Raw genomic sequence first — 26,062 nt, 5'->3', positions numbered from 1 at the left:
CTACCTCCTCTTCAACGTCCTTTATGGGTTCTGGGACCTGACTGGGGGTTTCTGAGTCTTTCAACACCCCACAGGGTTTGTTACCCTCAAGAGCTTTCTTTGCCGCATCTTCTGCAGCTTTCTTTGCCGCATCTTCTGCTTGAGCCTTCCTATCCCTGATAACTGCCCTTTGTGCTTGATCGGGTCTAAAGGGACCCCCTCTGTGGGGATTATAGTTCTGGGGCCCAGAAATGACATTCATATGCCAAAGCGTCCTGTTATCGTCAGGGTTTGGGGCGTTGTAGGTGACGCTTATGTCCCCCTTAAACCTCCTCCGTCTTTTGTTGCAGTTGCTGTAATTCATTGTCTCCATTTGAAAATTAGAACTTTCTGTGTTCTCTGTGTTTTCAACGGGCCTTTGTAGAGATGGTGTAGAGATGGTGTGAAGATTGTGTTCTCAGTGATGCAGAAAAAGAAGAATCCTGGAAAGTACTGACTGGAAACGGTAAGGTTTACAAAATACCTCATATACAGCTTCAGAGACTAAAGCCAATAAAGGGATCAAAGCCTGCTGTGATGTCATCACGCGTCTACACAGCTGTGACGTCATCACATTCTATTTGCTCACTCTCGCTCTACGCGCGCTCTCGCTCGCGCGCTCTCTCGCTGCGATTGCATCACAACATGGACATGTTCTCCAAGCTCCGTTTGTCACAGCGTCACTCAACGCACTGTGATCACGTGACGTCCTTTCCCCCTCACAGTGGCGCAGTGGTTCTCCAACAGGTGGGGCGGGGGGGGGGCAGTGCGGAGAACTTCACGTATTACTAAAGTACGTGTCAATATTTACGTTACGGTTACGGCGTAAGCAGGTTACGCTTGCGCATGCGCGATCGCGACGACCGAGCTCCTTTGCGACTTCCGTGCAGCTTAGCAGCGTGCACAACGGAGAGGAGGGGAAAGAAAAGCAACCGCAAAGTATAATATGATATCGAAGGGACCTTACCCCAACCCGAGGGTGTGGCAGTGTGGCCACTAGATGGCAGTGTGTGACTGTGTTCTGACAGTCCAGATGAAAGAGTGATGAATGAGCTGAGACCAAAGTCTGAAACAAAGAATGAAAAGGAAACCATTTGTCCTCACACAGAGTTTCGCATCAGGTGAGAGTTTATTTTGTACTGTGTCTAAATGGCATTCAGACACTTCTCTGTGATGATGTAATCTCTCCGCTCTTTATAGCCTAATTCATTCATGGAAAATCATGAAACTGGGCTGAATCTATGACGGAGTAGTTACTTGTCATTTAGGGTCATATTGGTAAAATGCATATTGCATTGGTTGTTTAAAAATGTCTCCAACGATTCAGGATATGGCGAATAAGTTGTGGTTTGGAAGAAGAACATCTTTACTTTAAAAACACCACGATGATAAAACAACGGCAGAAGGAGATGATTAGCTCCCTCTAAAATATCTCAGTGTGACATTTTGGACAAGATTTTGACACGGCAGCCACATTTTGTTGTGCTAATCTAAAACTGAAACTAAAACAAAATAACCAGCAAAAGGCATTTTTATTTTGATATTGTGATTAGCTACTACTTATGAATTACTGCACTTGTATAAAGTGAGAAGTAGGGTCATTTTCTCATAGACTTTTATATAATCGTTTTCCAACCAGAGGAATCGCCCCCTGCAGGTCAGTAGAGGGAATGCACGTTTAAGACACTTCTGTATTCACTCGTGGAGGTTGCCATCTAGTATTTTTGGGCCCTTTGTGTTTTCTCAAAAGAACAAATGTGCAGCCTTGACGAAGAAGAAGCAGGACATGCCAGTAAAGTAATGCTGCGACATCTTTCCTGCATGCAGTGCAGGAGTAAATGTCGATGGTATTTTCCTGCCAGTACGTCTTTATGTGTGAATTAGCCACACTGAGGCCTCTCTGTCGGGGGAGAGCGAGCGTCTCCAGGCCCTTCCAGACCAAAACACACATCCATCTCCTCGGGCGCCCGTGACCTCTGCGATCACGGCGTCAACTTAACCTCCTCTCTGGCTGGGTGGCTCATCACCGGGGCCACCCAGCCTCTGTGGTCGCTCACGGGGGATCAGTATCGGCGGTGGGATGATGAACTCCTTGGAGCGGCCTCACCACGAGTACACACAGACGCTTTTTAAAGAGGTAATACAAGCTCTCACACTTCTCACAGTGGTGCCGTTTCTTTCCTCTGCTTGAGCTAAATGAACAAGGGAGATATTTTTATTCCAGACATGTAGTAAATATTGACTGAGAATGACTACGGCAACCACCAGAGAAAGAGACTGTTGTGTTCACTACTAATGTTGTCAAAGCGCTGAATCGATGTGACCAATATGCGGCACAATGCAAGCAACTATGGTGCATCATGAGCTGATCGATTGAGAGATTTTGGTCTGATTTGCTTGCATAGCATGTCTTCTTTCTGACTCGTGGACAGAAAACAACCAAAATACACATTTAGCTTTTAATTTGACTGATTTCTCTGTTTGTGTTTCTAGATTTCCTTTTAAATTCACCAACAGTTAGCATTAGATAATGCCTCGATTGGATATTTAAAAATAACATTTCAGGAAACTTAATAATATAATAATAATACATTTATTTTATAAGGCGCCTTTCAAGGCACTCAAGGTCGCCGTACAACACATTAAAAACAGTTCAAGGATGGACACAGTTTAAAAAGCAGAACAGTTAAAAAAGCAGAGCAACCAAGGGAGGGACAAGTCAGGCATAGGCCGGCCTCAAAGGTGAGTTTTGAGGTGAGTTTTGAATAAAAAGATTGAGTCGATGTTTCTGATGTCAGGGGTGGAGGAGCTCCAGAGGCGAGAGGCGGAGCGGCTCAAGGCTCTTGACCCCGTGGTGGACAGACGAGCTGGGGGGACAGTCAGGTCGATGGAGGAGGCCGACCTGAGAGACCGGGTGGGGATGCTGATTTGGAGGAGGTGAGACAGGTGTGGAGGGGCGAGGTCGTGGAGGGCCTTGAAGGCATGGAGGAGGATCTTAAATTCAACGCAGTGTTTGATGGGAAGCCAGTGGAGTTGGGGTGATGGAAGGGGTTTTGGTGATGATGCGGGCAGCAGCGTTCTGGACTGTAATCATGTGGGTAAGCTTCATCCATCCATCCGTTTTCATCCGCTTAATCTGGGGTCGGGTCGCGGAGGCGCTGACCCACACGCCCCCTTTCACCCGCAACACTTCCCAGCTCATTCTGGGGGATTCCGAGGCGTTCCCAGCCAGCTGGGAGATATAATCTTCACCATGATATCTATTTTATTTTTTACCATGTGTGTCATTTTACAAAACCTATTTCCAGTTTCATTCCTGTATATATTCTTAATTTTTTACAGAGCGATTTCTTCATATATCGTTCATATAGCGTCTTTGAGTACTCTGAAAAGCGCTATAGAAATGTAATGTATTATTATTATTATTATTATTATTATTATTATTATAACCTGATTTATACAACATTGTATCTCTAAAATCATGAAGAAATAATTAAAACAATATATTTGACAAGATAAGGCCTCATTTGCATATTCAAACATAACATTTCATAAAACTTGTAATACCAACAAATATTATTACCTTCCCATTGAAAATGCGGAAGGTTATGTTTTGATCGCCGTGTATTTATTTATTTATTTGTATGCGTGTTATTCGCAGAACTCAAAAAGTATTGAACCGAATCGCATGACATTTGGTGGGATGATTGGTTATTATCCGGGGACCATTTGATTAGATTTTGGGATCGATCGGGTCAAAGGTCAAGGTCAAAGGTCATGAACAGGTCAAAATCTTCTTGAATCGCATGAAATTTGGTGGGATGATTGCTTATTATTATTAATAGATTTTGGGATCAATCGGGTCAAAGGTCAAGGTCATGAAAAGGTCAAAATCTTTGTTTTTACCATAGTACGATAAATTGTTGTCCAATTGGCATGCAACTAATGCCAACATGTTCATAATTCAATGCCCAATCTTGTGATATGCGAAGGTATGCGCTCTACCGAGTGCCCATTCGAGTTATTAATGTAAGTAATGAAGTGGGGACGTTTCATGGTGATATTTACCCTGTTCACCTGAAGTATTTACCTTTACATAATATAACCAGTAGAATCAGCTGTTTACCTCAGACTCTCCTGCGTGCAGAAACACCACCGGACCCCTGAGTGCATCGCAAAAGTGAGTTTTTTAATTTAAATGCTAGATGATGCGTTCAAGTACCGGGAGGCCGAGCGTTTGGCCGCGTGTCCGGGTTCACAGTTCAGTGCGGGGGGGCGGAGGGAGGGAGACGGAGGCGTTGTCTGGCCGGCGGTGAGGTCCGACGCAGCGCTGGGATGTCTGGGAGGGAAGTGGGCGAGCGTCAGGGATGAGATGACGGTTTTTAAACAGGCTTGTTTCCTGGCGGCTGCGCAGCTGGCCGCTCCGCAGAGACTCGTTAGGAGCCGCATCGGGTGCCGATGTCTGGTGGCATCGCCGAGTTCAACGAACAAACACCAGAGAAAGCAAAAGCCACGACTGCTGCTTCACTGGCAGGAGCTCTGTGTGTGTGTGTGTGTGTGTGTGTGTGTGTGTGTGTGTGTGTGTGTGTGTGTGTGTGTGTGTGTGTGTGTGTGTGTGTGTGTGTGTGTGTGTGTGTGTGTGTGTGTGTGTGTGTGTGTGTGTGTGTGTGTGTGTGTGTGTGTGTGGAGGGGGGGATTGCATTGTGCATCGAGAGTAATATCTGCACACGCATGAGCTTCAACCCCTCACATTTTGGAGTGAAATGGCCTGACTGTATTTCTTTACTCTATTGAAAATGATTTCTCCCTGCTTCATTTATTTATAGTTTTGTTACTATGGTATTGTTTTTGTTTCTTTATTACCTTCGCATTGAAAATGCGGAAGGTTATGTTTTGATCGCTGTGTATTTATTTATTTATTTATTTGTATGCGTGTTATTCGCAGAACTCAAAAAGTATTCAACCGAATCGCATGAAATTTGGTGGGATGATTGGTTATTATCCGGGGACCATTTGATTAGATTTTGGGATCGATCGGGTCAAAGGTCAAAGGTCATGAACAGGTCAAAATCTTCTTGAATCGCATGAAATTTGGTGGGATGATTGGTTATTATCCGGGGACCATTTGATTAGATTTTGGGATCAATCGGGTCAAAGGTCAATGTCATGAAAAGGTCAAAATCTTTTTTTTACCGTAGCACGATACATTTGTGTCCAATTGGCATGCAACTAATGCCAACATGTTCATAATTCAATGCCCAATCTTGTGATATGCGAAGGTATGCGCTCTACCGAGTGCCCATTCTAGTTTGCATATGTGTTTATTTTTTTGTTTTTTACTTCTCTTTATACAAAGAATCTGAAAAATTTAAATATGTGTATGTGAGATTCTGAACACTAATAAAATTAAAATAAATAAGAGTGAGGACATTTCATCAAATGTCTCCTCCCACTAAAGGTCGATAAAGATCTGATCGGATCGATGATCGTATTTTCCGGTCTGAGTGAGGTCATCGTGGAACGAGAAGGTTTGTAGTGGGTGCAAGACGGAAACCTCCGGTTCTGAAAGGCGAATCAACGAGCGAGACCCTTAAACCTGCATTCTTTCTACTGTCTACCTGGGGGCGACTCCTCCGGTTGTCTAGAAATCGATGAGAAAATGACTTCTCACTTGATTTATTCTCCCAGTTAACATTGTAGACGAGAGTTTACGGTCTCAATTGCTTGTTTCAAGTCTTCTTCAAGACAGCATGATGGTCATTTAGTAAATTAAGGTCAACTAGAACGGGCACTCGGTAGAGCGCACACCTTCGCATATCACAAGATTGGGCATTTGGCATTAGTTGCATGCCAATTGGATACAAATTGACCGCGCGCTATGGTAAAAACAAGATTTTGACCTTTCCATGACTTTGACCCGATCGATCCCAAAATCTAATCAAATGGTCCCCGGATAATAACCAATCATCCCACAAAATTTCATGCGATTCGATTTAATACTTTTTTAGTTATGCGAATAACACGCATACAAATAAATAAATGAACTAGAATCGGCACTCGGTAGAGCGCATACCTTTCGCATATCACAAGATTGGGCATTGAATTATGAACATTTTGGCATTAGTTGCATGCCAATTGGACAAAAATGTATCGTGTTATGGTAAAAAAAAGATGTTGACCTTTCCATGACCTTGACCTTTGACCCGATTGATCCCAAAATCTAATCAAATGGTCCCCGGATAATAACCAATCATCCCACCAAATTCCATGTGATTCAAGAAGATTTGACCTGTTCATGACCTTTGACCTTGACCTTTGACCCGATCAATCCCAAAATCTAATCAACTGGTCCCCGGATAATAAACAATCATCCCACCAAATTTCATGCGATTCGGTTCAATACTTTTTGAGTTCTGCGAAAGATTTTGACCTGTTCATGACCTTGACCTTTGACCCGATCGATCCCAAAATCTAATCAACTGGTCCCCGGATAATAAACAATCATCCCACCAAATTTCATGCGATTCGGTTCAATACTTTTTGAGTTTTGCGAATAACACGCATACAAATAAATAAATAAATACACGGCGATCAAAACATAACCTTCCGCATTTTCAATGCGAAGGTAATTATACTTCACAAAGCAGAGTGTGCTTCAGGGCGGGGATCGACGGGTCGCTACCAGAGCCGTTTATGGGTCCCTACGGCCCCTCCTCCAAAGTCCAAATATGGTCACTTCCTTTCACTGGCTGCGATAAACCAACATGGCGACGGCCAAAATGCTGAGATACTTGCAAACAGAGGATTTTGAAAGCAAGGATATCGTTTTTTCAAGTCGTCTGAAGGTTAACATTTGACATTTAGGCTAAAAGGAAAAGAAAGTATACAGCATTTAAAAATGAGCCTTGCATATGGGCCCTCACAAGTAGTGCAAACATCTGCTTGTGTGGGTGTCTGAGGTTCTGTGTAATGTTATAATGGTGTGTGTATACTTCTCTGAACGTTGTATGTGTACCTGTTTTCAACATGCATGTCTGTGTGTGTGTGTGGCAGAGCAGATAAAGCTGTATTGTTCCCATTTAATCACCATCTTCCCTCTAATTGGTAGCTCTCTCTCTGAGCGCTTTTTAAGGACCATCATCAGCATTTTATCACCACGATGGTGAATTCACACCGCCGCACAGAAGGAGCCGCTCTCGCTCTGACTCGTCTCGTATAAACGGGAACTGAGAGTCTGGGTTCGTAGACGTCCGCCCGGCAACAGCCGACGGAGGCGGAGTGACAGAATTCGTGTTCTGTTGTGAAACCAGCATCGTGTTTGTTTACTGAGGTACATTCTTCAACTCTGGACAGCAGGGCTAGAGGCTGGATGTGAGATAAAACGTCATTACGTCCTTTTAAAAGATATAGTGTGTATTTTTGTGTCTTTTATTTTATTCAGTCAATCAAATCAAATCAAATACAATATTATTCTCTATAATATACAAAAGAGAAAAACTGAAAAGGTATAGGTAGAAGCACAAAATGCTTATAAATTCCTATCCTAAATTAAAATCAAATAAATCAGAAAATTAATATAAAATAAAGAAAAAATAAATAAATAAAATATATTCATATATATATATACATACATACACATATATATATATATATACATATGCATACACATATACACATACATACAGACACACTTCAACATACATCTTCCACATAAATACGTTTTTAATCACATTTATAACTTTCAAGAATTGTTTTATGAATATATATATCCCCACGCGCTCATCACGGCGGACTTACACTCATCAACTTTTTTAATATGCATCACCGTCCTGCGTTGATACGTGTCAATTGACCCCCGCTGCTGCTTTGACCAGCTGTCAGAGCTCTGTTACCATGGAGACCACACTGTCCCTAACTGCACTGATATCGTCAAATGTTTGGTAAACAACAACAAAAAGCTATTTCAGGGAGAAGCAGACCGGAGGGTTCACAATATGTGTCCTCAAAATGATAAAGATAGAAGCTGACGCTTCAGATCGCAGTGTGGAAGTGAACCACCAGCAGCGTGACGGTCACATGATATGATTATTTATGTGTTTATATTAGTGTTATTGTTTATATTTACCTTCGCATTTTCAATGCAAAGGTTATGTTTTGATCGTCGTGTATTTATTTATTTATCTGTATGCGTGTTCCTCGCATAACTAAAAAAGTATTAAACCGAATCATATGAAATTCGGTGGGATGATTGGTTATTATCCGGGGACCATTTGATTAGATTTTGGGCAAAGGTCAAGGTCAAGGTCATGAAAAGGTCAACATCTTCTTTTTACCATAGCGCGGTCAATTTTTATCCAACTAATGCCAAAATGTTCATAATTCAATGCCCAATCTTGTGATAAGCGAAGGTATGCGCTCTACCGAGTGCCCGTTCTAGTTTGTATTGTAGTGGTTTGTGTACCTGGAGCAGTCCTGTTGGCGTACCTGTTGGAATCACAAGCACAGACCGTCTCATGCAGGTGCAGAACGTACGCGCTAGTCAGCTGTCATTTGGGATTATGCCGGCGCTCCATATTTCCCTTTCATGATCTTTACATGTGAACATTTGAATACTTTGGTGGTAAAAGTCTGTTCTCGATTTGAGATAACGACTGTAACAGTTCAGCTCCACACCTTCCTTTTTTTACCTTCACATTGAAAATGCGGAAGGTAATATTTTGATCGCCGTGTATTTATTTATTTGTATGCGTGTTACTCGCATAAGTCAAAAAGTATTAAACCGAATCGCATGAAATTTGGTGGGATGATTGGTTATTATCCGGGGACCATTTGATTAGATTTTGGGATTGATCGGGTCAAAGGTCAAGGTCAAGGTCATGAAAAGGTCAACATCTTCTTGAGTCGCATGCCATTTGGTGGGATGATTGGTTATTATCCGGGGACCATTTGATTAGATTTTAGGATTGATCGGGTCAAAGGTCAAGGTCATGAAAAGGTCAAAATCTTATTTTTATCAATTTCTATCCAATTGGCATGCAACTAATGCCAAAATGTTCATAATTCAATGCCCAATCTTGTGATATGCGAAGGTATGCACTCTACCGAGTGCCCGTTCTAGTTTATTAGTGGTTTTCATCCTGTCTCACTATCACGTCCTTCCAGATCCTGCTTCCCATCTCGTCAGTCCAGCTCCCTTCAGCTGCCTCTGGTCACTCCCTCGTTAGTCCCTCATCACCATCACCTGGTCCTCATGCCCATCTCACCTGTTGTCCATTCCCTCGTTAGTCCCTCATTACCTTCACCTGGTCCTCATGCCCGTCTCACCTGTTGTCCATTCCCTCGTTAGTCCCTCATTACCTTCACCTGGTCCTCATGCCCGTCTCACCTGTTGTCCATTCCCTCGTTAGTCCCTCATTACCTTCACCTGGTCCTCATGCCCGTCTCACCTGTTGTCCATTCCCTCGTTAGTCCCTCATTACCTTCACCTGGTCCTCATGCCCGTCTCACCTGTTGCCCATTCCTTCATTAGTCCCTCATTACCTTCACCTGGTCCTCATGCCCGTCTCACCTGTTGTCCATTCCTCGTTAGTCCCTCATTACCTTCACCTGGTCCTCATGCCCGTCTCACCTGTTGCTCATTCCCTCGTTAGTCCCTCATTACCTTCACCTGGTCCTCATGCCCGTCTCACCTGTTGTCCATTCCCTCGTTAGTCCCTCATTACCTTCACCTGGTCCTCATGCCCGTCTCACCTGTTGCTCATTCCCTCGTTAGTCCCTCATTACCTTCACCTGGTCCTCATGCCCGTCTCACCTGTTGCTCATTCCCTCGTTAGTCCCTGTCTACTCAGGTTCCCTCACTTGTCCTCTGCCAGGTTGTCTTGTGTTTTCCGACCGAGCCCTCGAGCGTTCCACAGTGTGTTTGAGTATTCTGTCTGATCCGTTCCTGACGAGGCTCTCAGTAAAGGATCTTTATTTGAATGATCTGTCTCCTGAGTCGTGCATTTGGGTCCACCCTAATCCCACCGTAACAACGACCCACATTCCCTCTCTGGGAAAATGACCTTGTGATGACCCCAAACCTGTCAATGTGTCTTTCGGCTCTCGTCTCTTTTTTTCTACGCCACATCGAGGTTTAAACCCATATCAGGCAGACAAGAAGATACAAGAGTATTATTTGTGAAATATTTGGCCTTTCCTTGAAGGAAAAAACTAATTCAAAGTGTCTTTCCATATTTGTACTTGGCCGCCGCGACGTGAAGCAGATCAACTCGTGTAGCCGGCGGGTCAAAGTTAACCAAAAATAATCTGCCTTGAGTTTCCATTTCTGGCCGCAGTCGTCCAAAGGTTGGAAACAAACGGGAGAGTTTCTGGAAGGTCGCATGGGATTTGTGGATGAGCTAAAAATGAGCAAAAACCTCCGGCTCAGATGCTTTAAAGTGGCATCCAGCAGGCCAGGAAACGTGCCATGACCCCCCCCCCCCCTTTCCTATGAGGAACCATGTTCCCCTCAAGACCACATTTGGGCCTCCGGTGTGAGACGGGTCCCCGTATCTTCACGCTAATGCAGTTCCATCGCCTCTGAGATCTTGCTCAGCGCACACCTGCGTACGTCTTGAAGACGCCTCTCGGGGGGATCAGGGGAGACGTGATGGAGCTGCATGCAGACGTTTAACTCTCTCTCACCCCACACTCACTCCCTCCCTCCATCACTCTCCCTGCTTTCCAAACCAAACCACGCTACAGATGTGGTGGGGGGGATAAGATCCGCTAAATAAGACGACTTGAAAGAGGAAAAGCGTACCGACGCGCTGCCAACGGGAGGTTTCCATATTTCTTTGAAAGCACCCTCCGTTGAATGGAAAACAAATGTGTGATTGACGCGCTCGGGGTCGGGAGGAGAACCTGTCCGTCTTTCCTTTGCACACGACCCTTTTGACCTTATTTTTTATTGTAAATATGCTCAACATTTATAATCCCACTGTGGAATGTAGTGAAATCAAAAATATAATTCCACCTGACAAACGTGTCACGCGGTTAAGTTATTACAGGATTAACAAGACTGTTGTAAAAACATCTGAAGAACCACATACTGCAGGATCAAACTTTGTTCTCTCTTCACGATGAGGGTTGAGTCTTTGTTATTCATCAGCAGTGTTGGGAGTAACGCGTTACTTTGTACCGCGTTACTGTAATTCCACTACTTTTAGCGGTAACGAGCGTGTAACGAAGTATTTTTTAAATCAACTAACGCAGTTACAGTTACTGAAATTTAAATGAGTTCGTTACTCGCGTTACTCTCTTTTGTGAAAAATGAACACTTGCAGACAAGAAGACAAGCTAGGCTACTTTAGCTGCTTCTGATCTGACATCGCAGGACCTTGGTGGCGCAATGATATTGTAACGTCTCGAACGTTATGGACTGATGACACGGAGACGGGACGACGTTATTATTCCTTCCTTTATTGGGCATCCACCAACACAGACAGCTGCTCCTCTCCGCTCAGCAGCTCGAACAGCAACAACAACGGTACCCGTCAACCACCCGTAACTTCCGTTTTACAACAGGTTAACCCCGCCTCCCCTCTACTCCGTCAATCACAGGCACGCCTCCCCTCTACTCCGCCAATCACAGGCACGCCCCCTCGACCAGCACGCACGGTGCCACACTGATTGACAGCCACTTCCAGTGTTGCCAGGTCCGCGGTTTTTGCCGCTGGTTGAATTTTTTGTCCGCTGGTTCGGGTAGACCTATTTTGCATGCAAATTACATGAATATCTTTAAATAAAAATCCATATTTTAAATGAAATAATATATTTATACCCAAATCCTACCAAACTGACTCCAGATCAGCACGTACACGCCTCACTAGCACCCCCCCCCCCCTCAATTATATGCAGCACCTCAAGGCACCTTTGTTTTCTCTTTTAATTAGTGTTAATACTGTAGGCCAATCACTTTTATTTCATTGGGCCTAATGTAAAAAAACCACTGTTAAATGACTGAGACAGTTATTTTGGATCAAGTTAAGTATTAATAGGGACTTTTGTACTACTGCTTGATTTGAAGGCCTGTTGCCCTGTTGATTGCAATAAATAGGTCTACAACATATGTTTATTGTGTTTGACTGTTCAGTACTGTTCATTACATTAAAAAAGCAGACATAAAAGTAACTTAAAAGTTACTTTCCCGAGTAACTAATTACTTTTGATATACAGTAACTAGTAAAGTAATTAAATTACTTTTAAAAGAAGTAACTATAACTAATTACTAATTTTCAGTAACTTGCCCAACACTGTTCATCAGCCAAAAACCAGCCAGCAATATGATGTGATGTGAGCAGGCAGGTTTTTAGACACAGGACAGCAGTGGGATAATGATAACCAGTCTGAGTTCATTTTAAGATTATGGATATGTTTCCTCTCAATGACCTTTTAGGGTCAGGAGTTGTATATTGAGTCATTTCTGAAACTATGTGAAGCTACTGGCTTGATTTAAAGGGCCAGTGTTAAGCATTTATCAGTGTATAATCACCCAAAACTAAGAATAGTTTTGCCATGGTGCACAGACAGGTTTCTACAGCCCAGAACAGACACAACCAAACAATGGTGATAGCAAGAGTCTTTTGCATCTTTCTGAAGGCCACCGTAGTTGTCTGATACGCTTGTGAAGCTGAGGTAACGTGGACCACAGAGTGCAAAACTGTGGTTATCGTCAGCCGCCACCTGACCTCTGTTGCTCCGAGAGCAGTGTTGTTATGGTGGCCTCTGAGCGAGGCATTTTGCATTTGTTGGCAGAGCAGTTGGTTGCAATCTGCAACCACCCCACTAGATGCCACCAAATCCTACACCCTTCAACAGTGCGTCCGAGTCTGTGAGAGCCCAAGGTCACATCCTCAAATGTCTTGTTTTTTCAGACCTAGACTCCCAAAATCCAAACAAAAGCAATTTACTAAGATGTAAAACAGAGAATGCAGTGAGTCTTTACAGTTGAGTAGCTGGAACCGTGCTGATTGATTCAATTTATTAATTGACTAATTGTTTCAACTTTAATTATAGTCCATGTCAAAGTAAGGGAAAATAAGGAAACATTAAGGTAAGGGTTTAGGCTATACTGTAGGACTGACATATAATTGAAACTGAACGAATTAGTTAAACAACAGATTCGTGGGTTAATTAATTGGACAAAAATAGATTCTAAAAATAATTTGATCAATTTTGAGAATAATAAAACGTACAAATTCTTCTGTGAATCTGTTTCTTCACAACTGCTTCTCTTAAAGGCTGACATAATTTCCCCCGACAGATTACCTTACAGACAGAATTAAATTTAAAATCTTCTCCATGTAGCATCTTGCAACAGGACAACACTCACTGTGTCCCGACCTTAAACCTTTTTTTCTCTTAAATCCCTTTTTTTTTTTACTCTATCAGCCTTGTCTTAATTGGGTTACCGCTATTTAATCCTCATCTCCTCTGGACCTCCTCTGGAGACAGAGTAAAGCCGTCTGTTTTTGGATTAGGTTGTTGGTTAGTGATAGAGAACCCAGCCCTCGAAAGAGCTTCCAAAACAGGCTCTGTCAAAACGGACCCCCTAATGGACCTTGAAGGGCACTTTATCGCATACAATTTGTGGCTAAAAGCATCTCTCCTGCATGAAAATGAACCCCTCCTGAGTATGACCAGAAACCATAACATGTCCCATAGCTGATGTATTGTACACCCACCTCCTTATTGATCTGACGGACCAGTGTTCATCAGTATGATGGGCATGTTGTGTTACAGGAAGGGCCAAGTGATCCGGGCAGTGTGGCTGTGCAGTAAATCAGATCAGTGGCAGAGCTTTTACGAGATCATTCACAGAACAGACAGTAGATACACGCTTGCTTGTTTGTTTATTATCCTTCAATATGTTTCAAAGCTCTGAGGGATCCTTGAAAGCTTTGTTGTGTAAAATATACTCCGATCCACCCTCTTAGATCTTCCATCCTAGGGAAGTCAGTAGGTCTGTGTGCGTTAAATCTGTAGTGTGCAGGTGTCGAAGGAAAGAGGTGAAATTGAGAGTGGTCAGGCAGGGGGGTGGTCAGGCAACTCGTCTGCTTCAACCCTGGCTGGGTCCTGGATCTCGTCTGCTTCTACCCGGTCTGGTCTCTTCTGCAACTCGTCTGCTTCAACTCGGTCTGAGTCTGGTCTCCTCTGGGTCCTCGGGTCCTCTGGGTCCTTCTGGTCCCTCTGCTCCTCTGGTCCGCGTCAGCGTCTCCTCCGGCTGTCGATGGGGTCTTTATCCGGTGGTCTCGAACTTGATTTCGTCTGGATCGTCCTGGTCAGGCTTGTTGTTGTTCTTTCACTGGTGTCGCATGGGCCCTGGATTCGACATGACTCCCATGTGCAGCATTGTGGGTGGTAGAGCGTGCTCTTCATTGGCTCCCGGCTCCTCTGCTTCCTCAGCCTTCCAGCGTCGAGATATCTGTTGATGAGACCCCGCTATCTCTAATCCCCAGAGTCTTAGACTCAAAATCTGCCAATCCTCACTCAAAGGTGAGTCCAGCCTTTAACACCTAGTGATTAGTTCAAAGTTCCGCTAGAACAATGGAGGGGTCAAATGTCACTAACCCACGGTCAAAACGTCGCTTCCGGTCAAGTTGCTAACCAAGTATTTTCAAAATAAGAGTCTCGTCTTTGTTATTGTCTGCATTAAAATCATTTTCACAATAAAAGTCCTGTCCTTGTTATTGTCCACATTAAAGTCATTGTCATCATAAAAGTCCTGTCTTTGTTATTCTAAGTCACTTCACGTAATTCAACTGGCTTCGTCAATCTATAATACTAACATGCAGTCACTCTCATGCAACATACATTAAAAACAATGTTCTCCCTAATCTTTTCTATTTTGTCTTTTTTGGCAGGTTCTTCTCTAAACCTCACATGACTAATCCTATGATAATGGCAAGAGTCAGTCCCATGACCATTAGAACAGTTTGTCTGACTTCCAGCTGTTCCTATAGTGGTTTGCGGGGGGGGCCTTCTAGCTGGGCTATCAGGCTCCCCGAAACACCTACGGAACGACCTCTGTGGCATCAACATCTTTAGATCCGATCGTGTTTCTGTCAATGTCCTTGTTGGACAGGTAGCTGGGGCACAATGTGTCAGGTGGTGTCAAGGTGCCTCTGCCTTACCCTTGACCTGGACCATGTGTGAAGTAACCTCCTTCACTTCGTACAGACCAGTCCACCTAGGCTCAGTCCACTTCCTCTTGTGAACCCTGACCCTGACCCAGTCACCTACTTTTACTTTGGTTGGCTCTGCTGCCTCCTGATCGATCGTCTGGGCTCGAACAACCTGGTTTGAGAGAGCTTTGGTGAGAGAGATTAGAGCTTTTATGTATTCTGATATTTCAATTTTACAGACATCCAGAGGTGGCATATGACCTCCATCTCTGGGTGGCTCTGGCATACTTCTTCCTGTTAACAACTCACTTGGTGATGTCTTCCCCCCTGGTAATGATCTCATGGTCATCAGTACCAGTGGAAGCGCCTTCGCACATTATCCTCTTAATTATTTGATTGGCTCTCTCGACCAATCCTTGAGACTGAGGGTGATATATGGACCCAAACTTGTAGGTTATGCCCAGTGCATATCAACTTTCCCCAGCAGTTTGTTGTTAAAATGTGTTCCGTTGTCGGACCTGATGCGTCTTGTAACTCTATACCTTGAGTGTGTGCACTATATGGGATGTGATCAAACACTAGCAAGTTATGTGTACAGGAGTGGCGGCTCTTCTTCGAATCAGTCGACGTTGAACCCCATCTACTATCACCACAACTATGGAAGGAACACAAATAAGATTACATCTTTTCATTTATCAAGCATATTATGATTTCAAAAAATTATTTTTATGGTTCTCGTTTGAGTCACTGATTCTAAACCTACTGCTATCTGATCTATTAGTCTGTACTTGTCTGGCCCTCCTCTTAATAGTCTGGCATCAACATACCCCTCTTTTGAAATAGGATGGAATTCCTGAATCAATCCTTTTCAATAATAATAATCTTAATAAACAGTCAACCTCTAGAAGAAGAGAGAAATAAAATTAAAATGCATACGTCTGTCAAATCAATGCAGGAGAACCATGTCTTGTCTGAACTCACAGCATCATCATTGTGCTTGGGTAAGGAATGTCATAATAAGTCGGCCTAATTAGTAAAGAACAGGTTACAAATTTATTTTACTGGCCCCAAATCAAGGCCCATTTTCCAGGTTTAGGAAATTAATTAATTAATGTATTCCAGGGAGCCCTCGTCCTCTCCAGTACACCTGTCTATAACAACCATTCTATGATTTAAAAAAATATATATCTACTGTTTGTTCCATCCTTAAGGGATGCTGGTGACGATTAAATTGGAATCGTACGCGGTTTTAACTCTACCTCTACGGGAGCTATCGGAATCAGTCACACATCAGTTCACCCTTCAGTCCTAAAAGTGTCTTGTAATAAGCTAAGCATGTTGTCAGTGTCCCCATGATCAGTGTTCTCTCTACCATGTGTGTGTCTAAGCATGTGTCTCAGCATGTGTCTCTAATACTAACTGGACCTCCGATGTGTATGCAGTTCTGTTCATGTTCTCAAATGTGGAGTAATGATAGTGTTAATTTTGTGTGTGCACCCAGTCCGTAGCCTCAACCTCTGCTTTCACCTTTGTTCTTCTCTGTGCCTCCACTCTGGACAAACACTGTGATGTGGAGCTGCGGTGTCAACGACTGCATACACTCTGCAACTCTGGTGTTCATTCAACAGGCCGCTGCTACTCCTTGCTTCTCTGCATCGATCTCCAAGCCTCCTCAGCTGGGTCTTCACGAACCTCAATCTTGTGTTGCCGGCAGTCCCTCAGGAATTCAGATCTCATCTTGTATCAAGGTGTAGTTAAGGGCACAATGTCTTTGGTCCCCTGGTGGCGAGTCGGGATGCAGGACTTTGAACCAAAGTCTCCACTGCTGGCTGTTGTCATGCAGAGGTGTGATGTCATCATCATCTACTCTGTCCCACCGGACGCTTTGCTTCCTGTTCAGTGTCTCTTTAGTCTCCAGTTGAATCATTGGGTGACGAGTGGGTGTGGCACATTTCTGTTCAGTGAGTACAGTTCGCTGTCAGCTGTTGGATCTGGGCACGCCTAATTTTGTGTCTCTGGTCCGGGCCTGGTGCCGTGGATCACTATTGCCTTGTGGCTGTGGCTGTGTGTTGGGTGCTTGTTATGGCGGGGTTGACATTATGGGAGTACTGAAGCGGTCCTGACTGAGACTGCTAACCCTGTGGTGGATAAGGACAAAAATTAGCCCAATGTCCAGCCTGACTATAATTAAAAATTTATTAATACTAGTCTAAAGCCTCCGTTGCCCCAGTTGTTACTCCTCTTACTCCTGAACGGGCTTCTTTTATGCATATTATCTCTCTGTTGTTGGGCCCCATTTTTGGGCTGCTGACCCACCTGTTGCGGGACATAAGGTTTGAGGGAACTAAGCTTGAAGCGGTGCACACGTGGCTTGCTGTGGCTGTTGATAGATCAGTGCTTATGGATTTGGAGGAGGGGCTGGATACAGACTATGATGTATTGTGGTTGTGCTGCTGTCTGCTGCAGAGGGGGGGCTGTTGCTGTGGAGGCTGCTGCTGTGGAGGCTGCTGCTGTGGTTGAACAGGGTTTCCCTGGGGTCCTCTATAACCTCCAGGTCCTCCATAACTTCCTCCTCTGTATCTTCCTCTTCCTCTTCCTCTTACAGTTTCTGGCACAGTGCCCTGGCTCATTACAGTTGTAGCAATTGTATGGGCCTGTTCTCCTGCCTCCTCTACCAGGTATATAGTTGGAGTCGTTATGGTGTCGTGTGTCGTCAATCTGTCCGTACCACCCGTTAGTCAACGGCTGGGGAATCATCTGTGGGGACCATGTGGGTTGAGGAGGGTAGAAAGGAGGAGGGGGGGGGGCAATTGTTGTTGTACTGCCTGCACGACTGGAGCTATTTTTTGATCCCTGCATGGATTCCAGTACGCTCGCTAACTGTTCTTGTGTGGCTACCAGCTGCTTCTGGGCTTTGTCATCTTTGGCTGTTTTGGAATTATCTGCTGCGATTTTCTTTTCATTCTGAATCTGTAGTCTCAGTAGCTCTAACTTTAGAGCTTCTGCATTAGTAGGCTCTGGGACCTCTGGAGCTACGTTTTCTAGGAAGTGCATTATATTCTCAGTCCACACTTCATGGGATGAATTTTTTAGTCCCACTACATTCTTTAGCTGAGCCTGCACCGTGTCTGGCAGTCCCTTAATGACCATGGCTCGATACATTTTTCTGGTTGGGGGTGTTTGTGCATGTTCCTCTCCAAATGCCTTTCTCCATATAGCTTCACTCCTCGCCATGAATGCAGCTGGGGACTCTTTTGTGTTCCAGGAAAAATCCTCGACTGCGGTAGCTGTGTGTTTACTGGGGTATTTTCCTCGTAATGCTCCGTAGAGTGCTTCTTGGAATCTATTCTGACTTATGTTATGCGGGTGTTTCTCTGTAACCCCTATCTTATCCCAAATTGTTTGTGCGGCCGCTGTACCCACACATCCTGCCAAAAAGCGGCGAAAGTCGCCTAGAGACAAATATGTTCCAGTAGTGGTCACCTTAAGTGCTGCGATCCACTCGTCAGCCCCGTTTATCAGGGGGGGTAATGTTGTCAGTACTGCTGTTGTGTCTACAGGTGAGTATGGAACATAATCCATCACTCCAGCGGCGTGTCCGGGGGCTTGCACCAATGGGAATTGTGTGACAGGTGAAAGGTCAGGTGAAATGGGGTCCCTCCAGACAGGTGCGCCCTGTGAGCGTCTTCTTTCATACTGATGACCTGATCTGGTTCTGAGGGGGGAGGTGTCAGTGGGAGGGGAGAGTTCAAGTCTGCCGCACACATTGTAGCTGGCGGTATTACCTAGTGGTGAGTCCTCTGCTCTAGACCGGTCCTCATGCTCTTCTGACTCACTGCCTCCCTCCGCTGAACCAGTTTCGTCACTGTTGCTGTTTACGTCACTATCTGATTTCTGCTGTCTGTCTATCTTTTGTCTGATTTTTCTCTCTTTTTCCTGCCCATCAAGTTTTTCTATCACTCTGCTCAGCATCTCTTCTGTACGGCTTTTCAGATCGAGCTCCTCTCCTAAGTTGCATCTCCTCTGGAGGCGTTCTCTGCTACTCTTGGCCAGCTGTTCTCTCTCAACCTCTACTGCTGTTGGCGTGCTGGGGGGCTGTGAGGCTTCTTGTTTATGCTCATCTTGTGCCTGTTGGTTGCTTAGTGTTTTTGCTGTACGTGTAGTCATGTCTTCCAGTCCTCCTGTTGTCCCTGACAAGTTGCTTAGTCTCTCTTTGTCACCTGTGGTTCTGGGTTTCAAGTCTGCATTCACCTGTCCCTGCACTGCATTTAGTGTTACTATGCCTGAGATGGAGGCCTTTATTCCTCCGTCGGCCACTTCTATTACAGGCATCTGCATGAATGGGTTGCTTGAATGATATGAGGGAGGCGCTGTTGGGCCTGCTCTGCTGTCTATTTTTAGATCAGTGGTTTTTTAGTGTGGGTTTAAGCTGTTGTCCTGCTGCTGAGCTTTCTCTACCCTGTCGTCTCTCATTGATTTTGTTTTACGTTCCAGTTCCTCGAGGGCCCATTGTTTGACCTGCTCCTCTTCTTCAGCCTCTGTTATTTCTATTTTTATCTGGGTGTCTACAAATGACCGTTTGCTGTTAGTATTGTCTAAATACGTATTTATTAAAAAACTATGTTTCAGAAAGGAAGATGATGGTCACACACTCTATCAATTAATAGTTATCTTCAAAAAGAATTATTCAGTCACTATATGGCTTCGCTCCGCTCTCACTCTGCTCTGCTCTGAGACAGACGCGCGCAGCGAAGTGGGTAGGGGAGGGGCTGCTCTGTCTGTGAAGGCGCGTGCCCTCAGCGGGGACGCGCAGCAGCTCTCTGCTTGTCCCCCCTCCTTTCTGCTCTTGTATTTTTGCGTGTTAAGCGGAGTTACCTCTTTGTTTCTCAGTATCCTCCTCAATCTCAAACTCGTACCTGCTCTTAAACGTAGTACATAATCGCCATACAATGTGTTCTTTACTCGGCAGCGTGCCTTTCAGAACAATAAATCCTCATTTATCACTCGTGCAATTCAACAGACCAGAGCTTTTGTTGACACCGTCAGGTTTCGACTCTGCTTTGTTGATTCCACTTTGACAACATTTATTCACCACCGGTATTCAACATTCATTCACAGATTATGCATACACATGTGTTCTGATGCGGGCCCCTGACCCGACTTCGGCCCCTGACCGGCTCTCTGTAGAGTCTTTTAAATGCGGGCCCCTGACCCGTCTTCGGCCCCTGACCGGCTCTCTGTAGAGTCTTCTACGTGCGGGCCCCTGACCCGACTTCGGCCCCTGACCGGCTCTCTGTAGAGTCTTCTACGTGCGGGCCCCTGACCCGACTTCGCTCCTTCAGCTTCTGTTATTTCTATTTGGCCTCAGTTCGTCGGGTCGTCTTCCAGTCTTATGGCTGGCCTCAATCAATTTGAGGACTCAATATGCGGCCCTCACTTCGTCGGGGTCGTCTTCCAGCTTTAACCGCTGGCCTCAATAAATTTGAGGACTCACTCTGCGGCCCTCACTTCGTCGGGGTCGTCTTCCAGCTTTAACCGCTGGCCTCAATAAATTTGAGGACTCACTCTGCGGCCCTCACTTCGTCGGGGTCGTCTTCCAGCTTTAACCGCTGGCCTCAATAAATTTGAGGACTCACTCTGCGGCCCTCACTTCGTCAGGGTCGTCTTCCAGCTTTAACCGCTGGCCTCCTGTTGAGGACTCCTAATGCGGGTTCTGTTCGTCGAACTCGACTTCCAGCTCAACCAGACTGGCCTCCTATTGAGGACTTTTTATGTCAAACTGTATCCTGATTTCCCTTTTTACGCTTTATTTTATTATTTAAATCAAGTCCAAAAAAAAAACAATTTGCAGTTTCAATACTCACTTCCAATACTCCTGATCAAATTTAGAGTGTTCAATTTGACTGATTTGAAAATAACAGGTTCAGTCTTACCTTTTGTTGACACCGGTGTTCGATCAGTTTCTTAGAGTGGGCCTTGAAGCAAGTGGACCGTCCGGGATCTCAGGTGCTGTCCTCCTCAGGTCTCTGGACCGGTTTTCACAACCATCGCTCTGCTACCATTTGTTGGAGTTGGACAGCGACACACCACACCTGTACGGTACTCACTGGAAGAAAATAGCGGTAGACTTTTACTTTAACTCTATAAAGCGTTTATTCAGAAATCAGGATACAAGTAGGCAATCATGCATGGACCCCCCTCCTGAGCTCTGACCGATGGCCTCAGCGCTGGAGAAAGGACGCCGGTTCGGAGTGTTCGGCCATTTTAAATAGCCGATCGGACCAGTTTTGATTGGTCAGGAGATAAGGGGGTGGGGTTTTCTCATTGGCTCTTGCTCCTCTGCTTCCGCCGTTGTCGCTCCTTCATTGGTTCTTCTCGTCTGCCAATGAGTGCATATGTTGTGAAAAAGAGTGTGGGAAGGGGAGATAGTTGATTTAATAGTCCCTCTCTTGTAAGAAGACTCCCTTCGGGGCCTTATCTCTTCAGGGACGGGGCCTGGATCTTCTCCGAAGGTCGTCCACACACCGGGGGGCTTCTTCCCACGTGTGAGTGTGTGAGCGTGTGAGGGGGATAGGTGAAGGAGGGGAAGTGAGGAGGGACAGTGATGGGCCTCGAGTGTCTAAAAGGAGAATAATGGCCACATCTGGACCCTTCCTATGCTCTGAGAGTATAGAGAGCTCTTTGTATGTGATCACCTCCGGAATGTGTGGATGCGGAGGAGGGGGGCTCACAAAACCTCACCAAGTGTCACTGTTATCTTTCTTTAGATCAGTCAGGCACCAGAGTGCTCCGCTGGAGATTTTAACTTCCATTCAGTGTTTTCCATCTTACACATAATATATATGCAAACAATACTAGGCTGTGCTAAGCTATAATATATATTCTTTACAATTCATCAATTATTCTGCTAACATAATATTTAGGCATTTTTTTGTTTTGCCGAGTTTCTTGCTGCATTTCAAGGTTATGCAGATCTCTAAAACAGCATGTGCTTTATTTTTCCCTCTGGCTACAGGTGACATTGAACCACAGGCCACTCTCGGGCTTGCCTTCAACGACCAAGACAGTTATTCCACCACAGCCATTGGTATGTCACATCTTACATGCAACCTCAGCTTGAGGCTGTTGGCAGGTGTGTGCACCGTGGGTCTGTGAAGAGTCAACATTTCCAACAGTCGGCTAGAATGGCATATGTTATGCCAAAGTTTACAGGCCGCTTATGTGGTATGTTACTGAAAAGTATCAAAACCTATGTTGATCATCAGATTCTGCATAGACATGAGGCAAACAGTTACTATCCATGTTGCTTTTCAGACTGCAAACAAAAATTCACTAAGTACACTGCCTTAAAAGCTCATGTCTATCGTTCCCACAACAGCCCTGTTTCACAGTTTGATGACACACAACGGTCATTTGTGTGTGATGCTGTTTATTGTAAAAAGCAATGCATTGATCTGAGAGATCTTCTTACACACCTCAAAGTACATTTGAGTAAGGATGAGGTAATACATTGCCCATTTAGCAATTGTAACAAGACATTCCAAGTGAAGTCATCATTTACATCCCATGTTTCAAGAACACATAAACATGACACTGATGTAAATACTAGAGTCACATACTCTGAGCCATCTGTATCCTCTCAGATTGAGCCCAATGAAACTGGAATGGTCCAAAGTGAAAATCTCTCAGGTCACGGAAGATATTGATATTAGGTCTTTGTACATGAGAAATCTGTCCTTGTTTTACATGCAACTCCAGGCAAAGTATCTTGTTCCATCTTCAACTATTCAAATGATTGTTGAAGAGATCAATGGTTTAAATGACATTTGCCATCAGCACACAAACGACAAGATTAAAGAGACACTTAAGGTTAATACGAACATGTCAGATACTGAGATAGATTCAGTTTTTCAGAGTCTTTGGATAATTTTCATTCTTCATTCTAGGGATATGAGCTGAATATAATATATCTTTGAGTTTCAAACGGTATTTCCTACTTATTTTTCCTTCTTGAAAGATATTTCTTCATTTTCACCCATGATTCTCATTTATTTAATGTATCTTTTTTTTCAATTTAAGTGTCACAATATGGGATATGAAATAAATTTTACTTTAAGTAATTAAGTCATGGCATTTCGAAGTCTGATTAAGGATTATACAGCAACAATGCTGTTGTCAAAGTGTGCAAAGTTTTCACTTGTTGAATTCCAAAACATGTATTCCTTAAAGCCACATAAAACAATATTAAATGCATTTTATCACAGTAAAATGACCCCTTGTAATGTGTCATCCCTGTGGGTCTTCGTTCAACCATACAATTGCTAAATTTCTGTATCGGCCCAAACAAGCTCCTCCTCTGCCCTCCTCATCCCTTTGACGCTTCAACTTCAGTCAAAGCGCCTCTGAAACGTCACATTCTGCAGTCAAACCTTTACAAATTTCAGATCCATGGCGCGAGTGCCTCAAGAGAAAAGGTTAATTCAAAGCAGTTTGCCAGAAACTAATTGTTAACTTTGCAGCTAAATGTTATTTCACTAACTTTGTCATGCCAGAATTACTTATCTAATTACTCTGAATATCCTATGTTACAATTTTCTTTCTTTTTTTCCAACAGATGCATCTTCAAAATAAACCCAGATCAAGGGACCAAAGTTGCACGGAAAGGAAAGGGCCGTCAGTATGCTGTCAACCCAAGGGTGCTGAGCCTCATTTCGGTTATCGCAAATTTTGAGTGGAGAGTAACGGTTAAGCTCACTCCTTCACCAAACAAACACAATCAACAGACAATAAATATATACATTGTTCAGTCCAAACCAGCTCCTGTGTTAGTTTTGGAAACAAGAGCAAACCAAGGTGCAGTATTGATTTCTGGTTCTTGTTTGTTTGTTGATTCGTTTTGTCCTGTTGTGATGGTTTGCTTAGCGATGTGATCAGTGTCTTAACAGGCTATTAAAATGCAGTAAAACTTTCTATGAAGCCCATGTCTATAATGCATTATAAAGATACTATTGCATTATAAAGATACTTGTAATGCCTTATCTGCTTCATAGCTACAATTATAGTTCTAAGCACTCAAGCACAAAAATATTTATAAAACCACATTACAAAACGTTTATAATGACTTATCAAGTATCACAATACTTCATAATTGCTGCTACTCACTGACATTCTTTTGCAAGGATCATTGTTGTATTATTATGATCATTGTTGTAATATGTTATAATTTTATAATACATTGCAATCACTGTTATAATGCAATGTAAGCTGATTTAACACATTACAAGCTGGTTATAAGTCATTATAAGTAGTCATCTTTTGCTTTAATTAAAGTGAAAACAAAATGTTAATTTACTTGTTTAACATGTCTAACAGAAATTGAGTTCAATACAAAAGTCAGCAGTCTTACCTCTAAAGTAATCTACAAATGAGCACTACTGTCTCTGTCATCTGCTGTCAAAACCACCATTCCTCTCCGGTGTCAGGCTCCTTCTTATTCACTTGCATTCAATTTGAGAACCAAGTTTAAATAGAATATACTTCTGAATTATAAACAAAAACCACAGCAATATTAATCTATTTTTTTGTTGTTGCTAATATTGCTATTTTCTAATTATGAGTGTTTAAACTCTCACTTGAGGTGTCGTATACGGTCAACTTCTCACAGAATGTTTAGGATCTTTCCTCCAGCAAGGCAGTAGGTAACCATGGTAACCACTCCCCAACATTATCTCAACCTCTGGTTCTGGAAAAGTGAAGCCAATGCAGAAGTGCCTTAAAACTGCCAGCAGGGGGCAAATCTACTACTTTAAAAAATAAGTCTGATTGTATAGAAGTCTATGAAAAAATTACCCAATGTCTCACTTGATTAATTACATTTTCCAAATTAGTTTATGATCTCAATCACTAGTTTCAAGTCTTTAATGCGACATGGCATTCATTCATAAATGATGTTCTCGTTTGGAATAAAACAAAAAATAAAGCAGGTTATGCTTTAATTTAAAGCGATGTACACGAGATTTTAATAAAATGCAACCAAGTGTGACGACCCTCCTCCCATACCTTAGGTGTCACTGTTTTGATTCTTTGTTACAGGTGCTGATTAGATTGTCGTCAACCTGCTTGATCCACACCTGTGGCCTGGCCTTGAAGACCTGCATTTGGCATCCTGGTCTCTCTGGGTGTGGGAGATCCTTTGTGTTGCTGGCGTTGCCACTTTAGTTTGTATATGTTTCTTTGCACGTATATGTTTCTTTATACATACTGCCACACATCCATACATGCACTTCACTATTGATAACTGATACCTCTACTTTGTTCAAAATAAATCAATTTTGTTTGCAGCCCGCTCGTTTGTCTCCCTGTTTGTTGCAGCCTTTTTAGCTGGGTTGTGACGGTCTTATTTTTAGTTGACACTAAATCTTATATGGCAAGTTTCTGCTGCACTGCTCTCTTGAGGTTGAAACTTTCAAGCATGTTACATGCATTTAGCTGGCGCTTTTATCCAAAAGCGACTTACAGTTAGAAGTTAGATGTCTCGCTCCGGGACACCGACACTGGACAAATACTCACGGTCGCCCTATAATGCTCCTATAAAGAACAAGTATCAAAACCTATTATTTCTTCTACTTTGTACTCTTAAAAAAAATGCGGGCGACGTGGAGTCTTGTTTGAAGCTGCTGGCTAAGGATAAGCGGAGATACAGTCAGATTGTAATACACGCCGGTGGTAATGACGCCCGAGCCCGTCGGTCGGAAGTCACTAAAATTAATGTGGAATCGGTGTGTGCTTATGCCAAGACGTTGTCGGACACCGTAATTTTCTCTGGCCCTCTCCCAAATTTGCAGACAGACGAATTGTATAGCCGAATGTCGTCTTTCAAC

The 26,062-nt window shown here is 43.7% G+C and overlaps 1 long non-coding RNA gene across 5 annotated transcripts; it reads left to right on the top strand.

The window, feature by feature from the left end:
• Positions 1-15: 15 nt before the first annotated feature.
• Positions 16-25,522, top strand: LOC130195944 (uncharacterized). 5 transcript variants are annotated; one of them, XR_008832137.1, is made up of 4 exons: positions 16-1,139; positions 2,817-2,955; positions 22,198-22,269; positions 23,797-25,522. It is a non-coding gene; the product is annotated as an uncharacterized LOC130195944 (long non-coding RNA). The 5 variants fall into 5 exon arrangements; XR_008832136.1 differs by having other exon boundaries at positions 22,198-24,035; positions 25,275-25,522; XR_008832138.1 differs by lacking the exon at positions 2,817-2,955.
• The last annotated feature ends 540 nt before the right edge of the window (positions 25,523-26,062 follow it).

The sequence above is a fragment of the Pseudoliparis swirei genome, chromosome 6 (genome assembly GCF_029220125.1).
Source record: "Pseudoliparis swirei isolate HS2019 ecotype Mariana Trench chromosome 6, NWPU_hadal_v1, whole genome shotgun sequence".
NCBI lineage: Eukaryota > Metazoa > Chordata > Actinopteri > Perciformes > Liparidae > Pseudoliparis > Pseudoliparis swirei.
The sequence above is the reverse complement of the archived record's forward strand: the minus strand, read 5'-3'. Positions and strand labels throughout refer to the sequence as shown.